At 40.8% G+C, this 13,348-nt stretch overlaps 1 long non-coding RNA gene across 6 annotated transcripts in view; it reads left to right on the forward strand.

Annotated features, from left to right (window-relative positions):
* Positions 1-13,348, forward strand: part of LOC141570698 (uncharacterized) — a 401,214-nt gene that overhangs the window by 330,325 nt on the left and 57,541 nt on the right. For 2 of the 6 annotated variants that reach the window (XR_012495111.1, XR_012495110.1), the window contains exon 4: positions 8,554-8,740. This is a non-coding gene — a long non-coding RNA (uncharacterized LOC141570698). Of the gene's footprint in view, positions 1-1,294; positions 8,516-8,553; positions 8,741-13,348 lie in introns of those variants that run through there. The other 4 variants (XR_012495109.1, XR_012495106.1, XR_012495107.1 and 1 more) reach the window with 3 other exon arrangements.

A 13,348-nucleotide genomic window follows, 5' to 3' on the forward strand; every position in this document is an offset into this window, starting at 1 on the left:
TGTCATTCACACATAGTTACTGTTTTATTCTGATGCTTTCCTAAAAGCTCTTGCAATCAACTACAAGCCAGAATACTTTGTCTTCAACAAAAGGGATGTCTCAAAGAACCATAGAAAAGTCTATGACAGGCCCTCTGGGGTACAGGCTTCTTATGGCATTGCTTAAAGAATTTGAAATCATACCACCGAGTAGATTTCCAGAACTCTGGTTCATAAAACTGCTAACACAAGATGAAGCAGAACAAGACTAAATTACATGGGTCTGAAGGAACAGAATGATTATAATTCTTATGGGTCTTTTGTTTGTTTGAAATATTGCTGGTTATTTAATGGTTTGTTTTCTGGATATAAGGAACCCCTTTCTCTTTTCTCTTTATCTATAACTTATAATAATTTAGTAGATTCTATCTTTGTAAACAAAAATGAAACATTTATCTCTTTCTCCCTACCTGATCCCTCTTAGTTTCAGAAACTCTTACTGAATATTCTTATTGCCATTGCAATATAGTTGTTTGCATAAGCTCAGTAAGACTCTGTTCTCTTTATAACAGGACATAATTGAGAGAATTGGTTCTATCACCAAGGCTTTGACTGGAATGTCATATTTTAGAGTGATGTGCGTAGAATCACGTATGACCCGACAGTTTGAAGGAATTAAGATTGGCTTTATGGAGCCAATGTTTACAAAACCTTCTTGGAAAAAGTGACTTGATACCTGGCTTACAGGTTTCCCAGACTTACAGGTGGTAAGGGAGGCCACGGTCTGGCAGGCCCGGGGACTTTAGAATATTTTAGGGACCTTAAGAAGAGAGGAAATCACCCAAATATACATGTACTGCAAATGAAGTCCAATAAATTCTTGGCTTGACTTACAAGCATTCATTGAGAGGCATGTAAAAGTCCAATTGGAGATTCCTTATAAAAGTTCCAGTAAAGCAATCTTGAAAAGACCTATATGGTCCATTACCATTCTTGCTGCATTTATGTAAATGATCAGGCCAAATTTAATGAGACTAGACTTATTTTGTAAACAAGAGTAATCTTACTTTGATTGTCTTTTACCTAAATGGGGTCAAATTTTATATTTCAATTGAAAATAACAACCTACCCTTGTATGTTATCAGATTTGAGTCCTGTTCATTGTCTTTGAGCTATTTTTCACTTCTTTGTAAACTATACCCTGCTGTCATACACATTTTGTTGATAATTAACGTTTCCAATTTTTTCCTACTTACTCTCCTGACTTGGCATCACTGAGAACTAAGACTGCTTTTTTCCCCTGAAACCCCGCAAGCTGAAGCTGGACAACTTGATATAACTTCAAAGGATGTATCACAACAGTGTGGGCCAGCCACTCAGAAAGTTCACCAGAACACCTGCATCTTCCACGCTCCACTTCAGGAAAAAAACCGTGACTGTCAGAGTACCACTACCATCCTCCTTAAAGATGCTTCGAACCCAACGTATAGAAATCTTCTTGACTGGCAGCTTTCTGGACTCAAACCAGGTTTATAGTCTGCTCCAACCATTACTCTGTGTTTTTCTCATCCTTTGCATATCTCTTTTTTTGTAACTTCTAATCTGAATCTCTCTCCACACCAAACAGCCTTGCTGCTTCTTCTCCTTCTTCTTCCTCCTCCTCCTCCTCCTCCTCCTCCTCCTCCTCCTCCTCTTCTTCCTCCTTTTTTGGTGGAATTTCTAGGGAAGTTTCAGATGGGGGAAATGTAGGGAGCCACTCAGACCCCCAGAGTTGATTTTAAAGTGAAAACATCTGAGCTAAAGAAGTGTACAGAAAAAAATCTTACCTCAACCCTCTCCTCTGACTCATGCAGAGCCTCCAGAATATGCAGCTGCCATTACCAACAGTAGCCCCCCATACTCCCCCCTCCCTGCCATCCGGGGGAATTTCCTATGAACTCAGCTGCCATAAAGACAGACTGACCATTCCCCATTAACATCTAAAAGCCCCACAGAACCTTCCATACCTTCCCACTGAAGCCCTTCCCTCTTTGTTAAGTTTGGTATATAAACCTTTTTATTCCTGGTTATTGAGTTTCCCATCACTGAGTAAGTCCATGTGTAAGTATAAATAAACCTTGTTTTTTCTCCTGTTAACCTATCTATTGTCAGTTTATTTGCAGGCCCCTGACCACTGGACCCAAGTTGGAAAAAGAAAAGTTTCCCTCCCAACAGTCTCCTTACTGCTGACTGCAATGGATGCTGCTCCCTGATGAAAGCAGCATTCACTGCCATGACTACAAAATTTCTATTCCTGTACCTACGTGTGCATGCATATGGGCATGTGTGTATTTACAGAGCTGGCAGCTCAGCAGGTCGTGACTGAACGTCCTTAGGAATTTCCTTGGAGAGTCAAAGCTTATTAAAGTAGAAACACTTCCCAGAAGATCAGAAATCTATCTTCAAACCAAGCTCATTCCCCTGCTTGTTGCATCACCAGGCCAGGCAGCTTAAAATAAATCATCTATTAAAAGTGAACCAGTTACCAAACTCACCTTCCAGCACTTCCAACACCAGTTTTGGGAAATGGACTGGAAGGACTCCTTCAATGGTAACTTGACCATTCTCTCCCTGATGACATCGTCTTGGAATGTTGGTAAACTTCTTTTGGCATATGCTTTAGGAGAAGACAGTTGTCTAAGTTAATGACAATTGTTGAGAGGCAGTTTTGAGCTTTTTGGTGACTGCCAGACTGGGTTCAGCTCCCAACTCAGTCACTTGTTAGTTTTGAAAGCCTGAGCAATCTGTTAGCTTCTTTGAGGCTGCCTCAGTTTCCTTATTTGCAAAGTGGGGAAAACAACACTTAACTTGAAAGATTTGGGGGGAAGATAAATGAGATAAATGTATATGGAAGTGCTTAGTGTTATTCCTGGCTCTTTTGCAGTGCTTTCAAAGTCATTTGGGACATAGAATTGGTACTCCATAGGCAGCAATGACACAGGTCTTCTCTACATTATAACATACACAGTATTCTATTTATTTATTTTTCTCACCTATTTTCCTGCTTCCCTTATTCCTAGACAAAGATCACACATGCTTCATAGGGACAGAAAACACATTCAGTTTTTCCTGTGAAAACCAAATCAAAAAAATTTTAGAGGAGAATATGTTTGTTTAGGCATTTCTAAATAATAAAAACAACAACAACAACTTTTCTGTTTAATTTCGTGAAGGTTTTCAGATTTCCCTCTAGCTTGGGTCTGGTGGACACCAGCTGCTATGGAATCTGGATCCCCTCCTCTGGCCTTTGCTTGCAGACGCGTATATATTTCTTATTATAGCTGGCTGTACCCGCCATGACCTGAGACACCCTGTGTCTGGACTGACTGCATTGGGCAATACGCAGGCCAAGATCTTTCTGGTCAGGGCTTGGCAGAACGAATGGAGGAAGATGCCAACATTGTTGCCAAATGGATGGCTCATATTTTCCATCTTTGTCTTTGAGGATGTCAGTCATGTGCGTCCTGTGCCCCATTGTGCAACAGATGCCAGGGGTACTGAGCCAGCGCAAGGGCCTCGCCTGAGGTTAGGCTTTCCTGATGCATGTGGGCCTAGGTTAGGCCAATCAGCTATGGCAGGTTAGACCAAGGCTTGGTTGGGTAGATAAAATCAGAAACAAAGGCTGAAAGTGGCCCTAGGAATGGCAAGATGGAGCGGGTTGGAAGGGGGAACTTGGGCTGCTGCTGATTGTAGACGTAGCGTGTGGTCATCAGGTCAGGCTCAGAATGAAGGAAGCTGAGGAGTCAGGTAAGGCCATAGCTTGGACACACAGGAAGATAATAACCAACATCATTCCAGATGCTTCCCAAGGAGCATGTGGTACTGATGGAGGCTTCCACTTACCAAAGCCTAGCTTAGAATTTCTCTTGGCAGCTTCACTATGGGGCAGCCAATCTGTCTGTTTCTCTGAGGCCCAGTGCATGGTGGGCCAGGATAGTGAAAGGAGGGTTCTGGTTCCATTGGAGCAAAAGCTGAATATTCTTTGGACCAGGGCCACTGAATCTTTCTAGATAAGGCTGAAATCTGAGGCAAAGACTAGGATTTTCTCTGTCCATTCACAGGGCCTGGAGAAAGGTCCCTGCCATGGAGCCTTGAGATGAGAAAATCAGTACTTTAGAAAAAGTGATTTTCAACTTATATCTGTGTCCATGTGAGAGCAATACGTATGGTGACTTTTAGGGAGTATATCACTGGGCTACATATACTATCAAGGAAATACTGCACTGAAAACTTGTCTGTAAGCATTTCTATCCTTGATAGCCCAGAAGGGATAAACACTTATGTTAACAATAATAGGTATCACTGTCAGAGGTCATCAACAATCGTAAAAACCCCTTGAGTTCCCTTAATTAACAGATCAGTCCAAGACCTGAGGTTTTTATTGACCTATGTTTGGTCCATCAACCTGGTTTGTGTCTTATAAGGCCCTAGGTATTGACATAAAGTGGGGTACGGGAAGGAGAGGAGCTGAACAATGAGGAGCCATTCCCAAGAGATCTCTGGTCCTCTGTTGATGGGGTACATGGCTCTCTGGGCTTCCCACACCTTCCAGAACTCTTTCCAGAACTCCGGCAACTCAGTCCTGAGTCCTCTAAGCATCCCTGGAAAGGAAAAGATCCATGGTTGAGGTAGCAGGTGAGGTCCCTCCTTGATATAGATATATGAAGTCAGGAAGCTTCTATGATCTCTTTGGTAGTGATGTCCACATACAGCATAAAACAAGGCTTGTGGGATTGAAGGAATCAGGCTCAGATGTCCTGGAAGGGTGCTGTGTCTTTCCTGAGAGCCTCCTGTCCTGACACTGAGGTAGCCATCACTGACCCAACACTCTGTGGCCCAGCCTCATCTCAACCAGGTGTCCTTCTGGAGGGAGAGGCAACCTTCCCAAATGACCACACCTAGTTTCCTAGAACCACACCCTAGTTGCCTCAGGCAGCCAGGCCACCTGCTTTTTCCCTTGATTAACTTTCATGAGACTCTAGACACATTGTATACACTAAGCACATAAATTAAAAGTCAGCATGTGATATTCTTTTTATTGGCAAATAAACCTTGGTCCTAGATACGGAGAAAAAAATTGGCTTTACAGAACTTCTGAAAACAAACAAAAAAACTATGGCTAAAATAAACAAAAATCCTTGGCTTCTTCAAGCTCCAAGCTTCACATATAAATAAAAAGCCTTGCAATTTTCAGCAAAATGTCTGTATACATGTCAAAGCAAGACACAGGTGCTTAAAGCTTATAATGGATACTGGAATATTTTCAGAATCAGAGGTAACATGCAGTGTTTGGTGGAGGGGATTTTCACCTATCTCTGGCCCATGCAAAAATGATCTCATCTATCTGGATCACGTCCACCTACAAAGTACTTCTTAGATTGAATTATCCAGGCTATTGCTTTATCCTTCCAACATACTTTCCATGTATAAAAATATCTTAAATTAACACTAAATACGATGCCATATTTTATTGAACTTGAGCTTTTATAGCATTTTCCAAATCTATACTTTGACCTATATTTCCTGGAATTTTTGTATAACATTGTTTTTTAAGAAAATTCTCTCAGTGTTGATTTGTGCAGCTGAGCTCCCCCGAGACTAGGCTGACCTCCAGCAACTCCTCATTCCACCCCCAGTAGGAGCTTGAATAATGACTGAGTGACAAAGTGTCCCATTCAGTTATTATTCAACTATATTAAATTGCTAAAGTTGGTAATTGGAGCATATCTTATTACAAAGGCAAAAGTTCAACATTTTTCCCCAGGCACAATAGGCTTGCACATTTAAAAACTTCTGGTCTGGTAGGGAATAAGATGTCAGGGCATGGAGCGTGCAACAAATTAAACAGGGAAAGATATATTAACCAAACCTGGGCAGAATTACCAGGTATTACCTTGAGGTATTTAACAATCTCGAGCCCTACCTATGTAAAGGGGTGTGAGAGAGAAAGGAGAAGAGAATCTTGAAAATGAGTATCCTCTAGCTCTGTTAGGCTAACACAATTGAAAAACTATCATTTAAAATATTATACTAGGGACTGATATTATATATAATATATACTATGCCCACACAGGACTGACTGATTATTTAAATGTTTTAAAATCTCACCAGATTATATTAAAACCCATTTGGAGCCATAGCTATAGTCTATTTACTTGAAGTACCACTTGGGGTATGACTGAGGGGTCCAGATTTCTCTAAAATGGTACTCCAGTGAAGGAGCAGTTTTACTAAGACAGTGGGAACGTTGGGCATCTGCTTGGGTGAGAGCACCACAAGTTACTATTTCAAAGAACAAAAAATGATTGTGGGGGAGATGATAGAGACCACAGCCCATGGTAGTATTCCCCACAGGTTCCTCATCAGAACTCATTTGGGGCACTTGTTTAAGAATCTAGGTTCCCAGATGCCTTTCCTGGAGATTGTGATTCCTAGGTCTGGGGTAGGCCTAAGAATCAGTATTTTTAATAAGTGTCCCAGTGATTCTTACCATAAGGCAAATGTGGGAAACACTATTCAAACATTGATATTCATTCATGATACTATCTTTCATTCATTCTCTTATTTAGTTGTTTAGCCCTCTCTATGGTATTTCTCAAACTGCGATCCTGGATCCCCTACATCACAATCATCTGGAGCGTTTAATGAAAACCCAGATTTGGGCCCCACCCCAAATGTACTATATTAGCATCTCTAGAGGTAGGACCCGCAAATCTGCATTTTAAATGAGCATTCCAAGTGATTCTTACGTAATTAAGTTTGAGAATGTCTGCTGTGTGTCAGGCACATAGCATGTCTCTTCATGTTGTCTAGTCCCAGGCAATAGGTAACAAACACTTAGCAAAAGATTTACTAAGGCAGGGATCCGTGGACGGTGTATGTAGGAGTGATGTAAAGGGTGACGGAAGAGAGGCAGCTCTTCCTGCTTTAAACTGGAAGACTACCACGCTTGTGGGAGCAAGCAGGGACGCCGTCCTACAGAAGGAGTGGGCAGATTTTGGGCGACATGGGAAAGCTGAGTGAAGCCTAGGTCCCTTCAGTCTCTGGAACGTGTGGATGGGGCCAATCACATATTTGTTTGGAGATGGCCGTGCAAAGGCTCCACAATCCCAAGGTCAAGTGGTGGGGCACTGGCGAGAACTCTCACTCGGAATTTCCTGCCAGAGCTCCTGCCCTGCAGGACATAAATATACTTTACTTTTCTCCTTTCTTCTCCCATTTCCTTAGTTTTGTTTGTGGAATAGTAATGGAACTTGCCCAGGCATTGTTTCATTTTGATACCATAACAAGGTCTGTGCTGAATTCACTTTCTCCATCAGAGGCCTATGGAGTGTTCATTGTTCCTGTGGACTTTTACTGATGTACAATTGTGTTTAAAATAACTTGTCCAAAGCATAGCTGGAAAATAATAAGTGAACTTAGTTTAAGTAAATTTTGGCCAATGATTCCAATTCTGATTTGTCTGATTGCTCATGTGGATGGAAGTTCAGGCAAATGCCCTTTTCATTTCGAATGGTAAGTGTAATAGTAAAAATGTGAAAATAATACTGAAGTACTCAGGAATCTTGTGGTATTGTAACTCTAACATAGTATTTGAAATCAAAAGACCTGAATAAACCTCATTTTTCCTCATCTATAAAATGGGAATAATGAAACCTGCCCGAGTTACCTCACTGGATTACTGAAAGTCATCAGACTTTAAGCAATGAAACTTGGTAAACTGTAAGGCTTTGTATAAACATTGGTTGTTGGTTTTAATAACTTTTATTCTTGACACCTTGTCCCCTTCAGGCTTCAGATATTGTTGAAACATTTTTAAACAGTATTGGTCAGCTTAAAATAAAACGCTGAAAAAACGTGGGAATTTGGGTAAAAGGTGCTAACCGTTGCAAGTATCTCCATTAAAGAGACAATTATTTGAACCAAGATATAATATTTGCTAAGGTCTGGGAAGGAGGAAGTATGACCCAAATAGCAAAGGTCCCAGTGACAAATGAAGGCATTTGGAAACTATGGTGCATTGTTCTGTTCTTCTGGAAGGCAAAACACTGCCAGGATGAAGACAGAGCCATTCCAAGTGGGTGATGAAATTTACTTTATTGACATTATCAATAAGGATATATTTATGGGAAACAAACATGAAGTATAGCTCACACTTATGGGATTTGACAGGTAAGCAAAGGGAAGTAGGGTGACTGATCAGGAGGCCTAGAACTTTGGGCTTATTTGGCTCTGGTTTCTTGCCTGGTTAGCTGTGTGATTTTCAGGCAATTATGTTCCCTCATGGATGCTCAACTTCCTCATGCATAAAATGGGCATAAAAGTCTCCATTACACATTATAAGAGCACAGAAGATTATGTTTTCTGCTGGATGTAAAAGGTCATACATAGTTTATCGTTACTAGGTAATGGACATTACTTTTTTCATGTAGGTTGAAATCTATAAAGAAAGTTAGCAAATCACAGAGAGGCACACAAGCCTCTGTTTACTATTTTGGCTTGTTTAATATAAATATCTTACTTTTCGTTTTCTAGGATTTTTTTTCTCTTTCAAGTAAGGGCATATATACATATATACACCCTGTTGCTATATCTTCAAAAGGAAAAAACGTGCCCCTCTTCAGGACCGCCAATGAAAAAGGAGCTGCATTATTCCAGGTCACTCCCTCTTTGTACTTCCTGGAATCTTGTGAGAAGAATGAAGACTTTTGGTATATTAAATGTAAGTTCATAAAATAATTATGGCCATGCCCTAAATTCATGCATATTGTTAAAAGTTGATAAATCATTGCTGGTTCCTGTAGAATTTTTTAACTGGAAAAAAAGTTATTATATTGATTGTTAAAGTTGCCAAGTTGACAAACCCAGAGAACAAAGAACTTTTCTTTTAGGATTAGATAGGAGTCATAGCATGTTAAAGCGGAAGGAACCTTTAAAATCATCAGCTTATAAATGAGAAAGCTGGTGCAGAGATGTAAGTTGTAACAGTAATAATAAGAAATGTTTACTGGGTGTGCTCTATGTGCTAGATATGTGCTAAATTATTTGTACATATGATTTCATTTAATCCTCAAAACAATCCTCAGAAACAGATGCTATTATTAATGGTTTAGAGAAATTAAGTCACTTGCTTAAGATTTACTGCTTGTTGATTCTCCTGTGCTGCCGTGATCTTTTAGTCAGTTCAGGCTGCTATAACAAAATACCATACACTGATGGCTTAAACAACAGCAATTTATTTCTCACAGTTCTGATTCCAGCCAAATTGGTGTCGGATGAGGGCTAAGTTCCTGGTTTGCAGATAGATGACTTCTTGCTCTATCCTCACATGGTAGAGAGGAATTTCTTCTTTTAAGGGCACTAATCCCATTCATGAAGGTTCCACCTTCATAACCTAATTATCTCCCAAAGTCCCCATCTCCAAATACCATCACAATGGGGTTTAAGCTTCAACATATGAATTTTGAGGGAACATAAACATTTAGTCTATTGCTGTTGATGAGAAGAAATACGGATTCCCTCATTCACATAATCAATTAACATTTATTGAGTGCATATTATGTGCTAAACACTCACTGTACCTGACACTGGAGAAACAAAGGTAAACCAATGAGATATGGTCCCATCTTTATTGTGTTTACAGAGCAGTACGGGAGACAGACATAAATCAACTGTCACACAAACACATAAACTAGGAAAAGTAGTTATGAAGAGAAAGTATAGGAGTTTTGACAGCAGGGAACTTGTTTTATCTGGGGAGTCAGAGTGGCTTCTCAGAGGATACATCCTTTGAGCTGAGATCTGAAGCATTGCCAAGAGCTAAGTGGAACACTTGGAGGAATATGAGGGTTTCAGGCTTGGGAAATGCAAATACAAAAACCCTTGGCTAGAGCACTAAGAGCTGGGGTAGGGGTGAGAGGTAGGAGATGAGAGGTAGACAGTGGCCAATTATCCAGGGCCTTGAGATATTTGGTCTTTATCATGAGAACAACGGTTTCTCAATAAAGGTCACCAGTGACCTGCTAATTATCTAGTTTTATATCCCCTCCCCAGGTTTCTTTCTTCCCAAATGTCTGCAGCACCTGATAGAAATGGCGTTGAGATCGTGGTCCCATAGTAAGCTCTTTAAAAGTGTGTGTGTGTGTATGTGTGTGTGTGTGTGTGTGTGTGTGTCAGAGAGAGAGAGGTCTCAATGTTCACTCTTGTTAATTTTCCCAAGTGCCCAAATCTCTTGCACTGTATTGACTCCATTTGGTGAGGCCACTTAAATTCCTGGAACACAACTATTTTTTTTAAACAATATACTTGTCAAGTGTTTCATTTTAGCTCATGTTCATTGATATATCTTCATTAAGAGCTCCAAAACCTCTATGCTATTAAGATCTCACTTGGGTTGGGAAGATATTCCCCCAATACCACCACCCTCACTGACAAAAATCATCCTTCACCCAATGCCTGGCTGCTAAAATTCCCATTAGAGTCTCTTTCTTTAGACTAAAGCATTATCTAATATGTTAAAATAAATGAATGATAGCAAAACTTGTAACACTTAAGTTATCAATCATTTATACCATAATGGAAATGAGTTTCAGATCTTTTCCATTGGGCAAGTTTTCATAGAAATGGTGGGGGAGTGCTGAATGTTACTGAGCTCCTGGTTGAAGTGGGAAGGGGTATTGAGATGGAGGAGGAGGAGAGGAGCTATGGGGAAGAGATTCTGCTCTGCCAAGTTGGCAACTTTTAACAATGTCACTCTTTTTTTTCTCCTGTCCCTAAATGTTATTTATTTATTCTTTGGTAATTATTCATTACAGTGAGTAAATTTTTGGTTAAAATTTTTACTGTGGTTTCCTTTAGGCTGTAATTATTGGAACACTCTTGATTAAAAATAGTAAGTTGAAATACAAACACTTAACCCTGGATATATAACCCACCATACAAATAGACTTACTTTTTTTCACATTTAACTTTTTTCTATTTCAATACAGTACAACATTTTAAAGGAATAATGTGCCCAAAGGCATCATTTGGCTTAATGGGAGATACTACTTTGAAAAAAAACATTAGCTAAACTCAACAGCAGCATGATTCAAGATGATTGACACTTGAGAGTGGGCATGCAAGCTCCTTTCATGAATAGCAGGGGGGATTTGGCTTTGATTGAACATTTACTAATCAGTGTTTGTGCTACTGATTTCCAGGCAATGTACAAATTACTGCTTGCTTGCATATAGTACAGAGAATCAAGGCAAATCCATCTTTTGGGAGGCAACCAGTGTCTACTTGATTTATTAGAAATGGTAACATTAGGCCAACTAATGAGAGGGCTCAAATGGAGCCATAACAAAATGGCAGCTTTGTGCTAACTCAGGAAGACTCTAGAATTCTGCTGCCACATTGGGTTTATTGCTTGCCTGGAAGGAAATATGCTAGAGTAGTTAGAGGGAAATGGTCTTTCTGTTCCAAACTTGTATCTCCAGTGGCTTTGAAGTGGTTTGCGAAGTTATATTTCAGGCTGTGCAGCCTCATAGCAGGTGTTAACCCAGGGGTAACTGCTTTGTTAAGTTTCCTTCAAAGTCTGTTGAAGGACTTTGAACAGTGGAAAGTGTCTGATGTTTGAGGATTGCTTGCATTGTTATGGATACAAAGCGATTCATTCTCTCCCCCCACCCCCAACAGCCAGTTCTGGGCAGAGTGGTAAAATGGGTCACTATGTCAAAGATAGCCTAAAGACAGAGAAAAACTCAGGACCAAACTATCCAGATGGGGGGCAGCTGGAACACAATGGTGGTCAGAAAGTGTCACTTGAGCTCTGCTTGGCAGGTGCCCAGGTGTCCAATGGAAAGTGGATATGAGTCATGGGAACGCGTGACACTGGTGCTTCTCTCTTTCCGCTCCTTAAAGGGAGATATTCGCTGAAGGGGAAAAAAATTGTCCTCCCTTTATATGGGAAGCTGGCCAGTTGTCCTGGGTCTTGCCAAATAGAGAAGAGCAATAGATGGCATGTGCGGTATAGCGTGAGGTAGAGGAGAAATTAATTGAGAGTAGTGTCATCAGACAGTTATACTTGGAAAGGAAGGTTACTTGGTGTATATGATCAGATTGTAGTGATATCGTTGTAAAACCACTTTGCCCCCACTTATCAACCTCCTTTTTTCTTAACCAAAACCATATGATTCAACCCGAAATTCTCTTTGATAAGCATTTGAAGAGTCCAGAGGTAAATGGCAGGGGAATGGTCTGAGGGCCCCAGCCTCCATCACTGCCTCTGTCCCGCTGCATTTTTTAAAGCAGATATTCCCTGGAGGGAAGTCAGACTCCTGTGAATCACCAATAAGTTTTTTGAATTGGTTACACATACTGCTCAGTATTGGCAGTGAGGGGAAGAAGTGGCACATTAGGGTGGGGGAAGCCCATGGGGCTTCGTGGTTCACAGTCACAGGGAGCAAAACAGACCCCTGCCCCAGTACTCTCTCAACATCACTTAAACTATCCCTGGGGAGCATGCTTTCCCTCATGACCCTCAGTATTATGGACTTCCGGCATTGCTTTATCCCTCTCCCCAGGAAGAACGAAAAGAAGGTAGAGCTGGTGAAAGTTGTCTTTAATGGGAGGGAGACTCACAAAAGTTCAGTTGAAAGGAGATAGGGGCAGGGTCAACATTAGGAGGGTGGACATGCCCCCTTCCACATGGCCTCTAACACTCTATATCAGTGTGCTTCAGGCTCCAAAGCTCCTTCCTTCCTCCTCAACTTCCCCCAGGGAGCGCCCATTGGTACTAGCAAACCGGTAGAATGTACCCTGTTCTCATATTTAAGGAGCCTCAATTACTGCTTAGAACGGGACAGCTGAAATTCAACCTGCCCTCTCTACTGTTGGGAAATTAAAAATCTAGCCACCAAACAAAAATGTCTCCACATCAGTGTGGAAAGAAAGGCAACTTTTGATTTATTATTGACTATCTACAACAGAGCACAAGCAGCTAGGTGGCCTGCAAGAGACTGCAGAGTCAGGACGAAATTTCACACAATTTGTACGGCAAAGTGGAAGAGATAACAACAGAACATCTCCTATCTACTCAAGAGTTACATCTCGAGATAGGCTCCCAGGTTAAGTCCAAAGGTATGTGGTTACATTTTAAGAAGTTATAAGGCCCATGACCTTGAAGATTTCTCTGCACTATAAAACTGGAGACTGGGTTTATCTAACCCCAGCCTGGAGAGTCATTTACATTCCAAAAGGTTAGAGCAAGGACTCAGGCCTATTATGCTTTTAAGGAGACCCTGACTATAATGCTGCTAATAGTGATGACAGAAGGACTCTCATGCAT

Source organism: Rhinolophus sinicus, linkage group LG03 (assembly GCF_036562045.2).
Source record: "Rhinolophus sinicus isolate RSC01 linkage group LG03, ASM3656204v1, whole genome shotgun sequence".
Classification (NCBI taxonomy): Eukaryota; Metazoa; Chordata; class Mammalia; order Chiroptera; family Rhinolophidae; genus Rhinolophus; species Rhinolophus sinicus.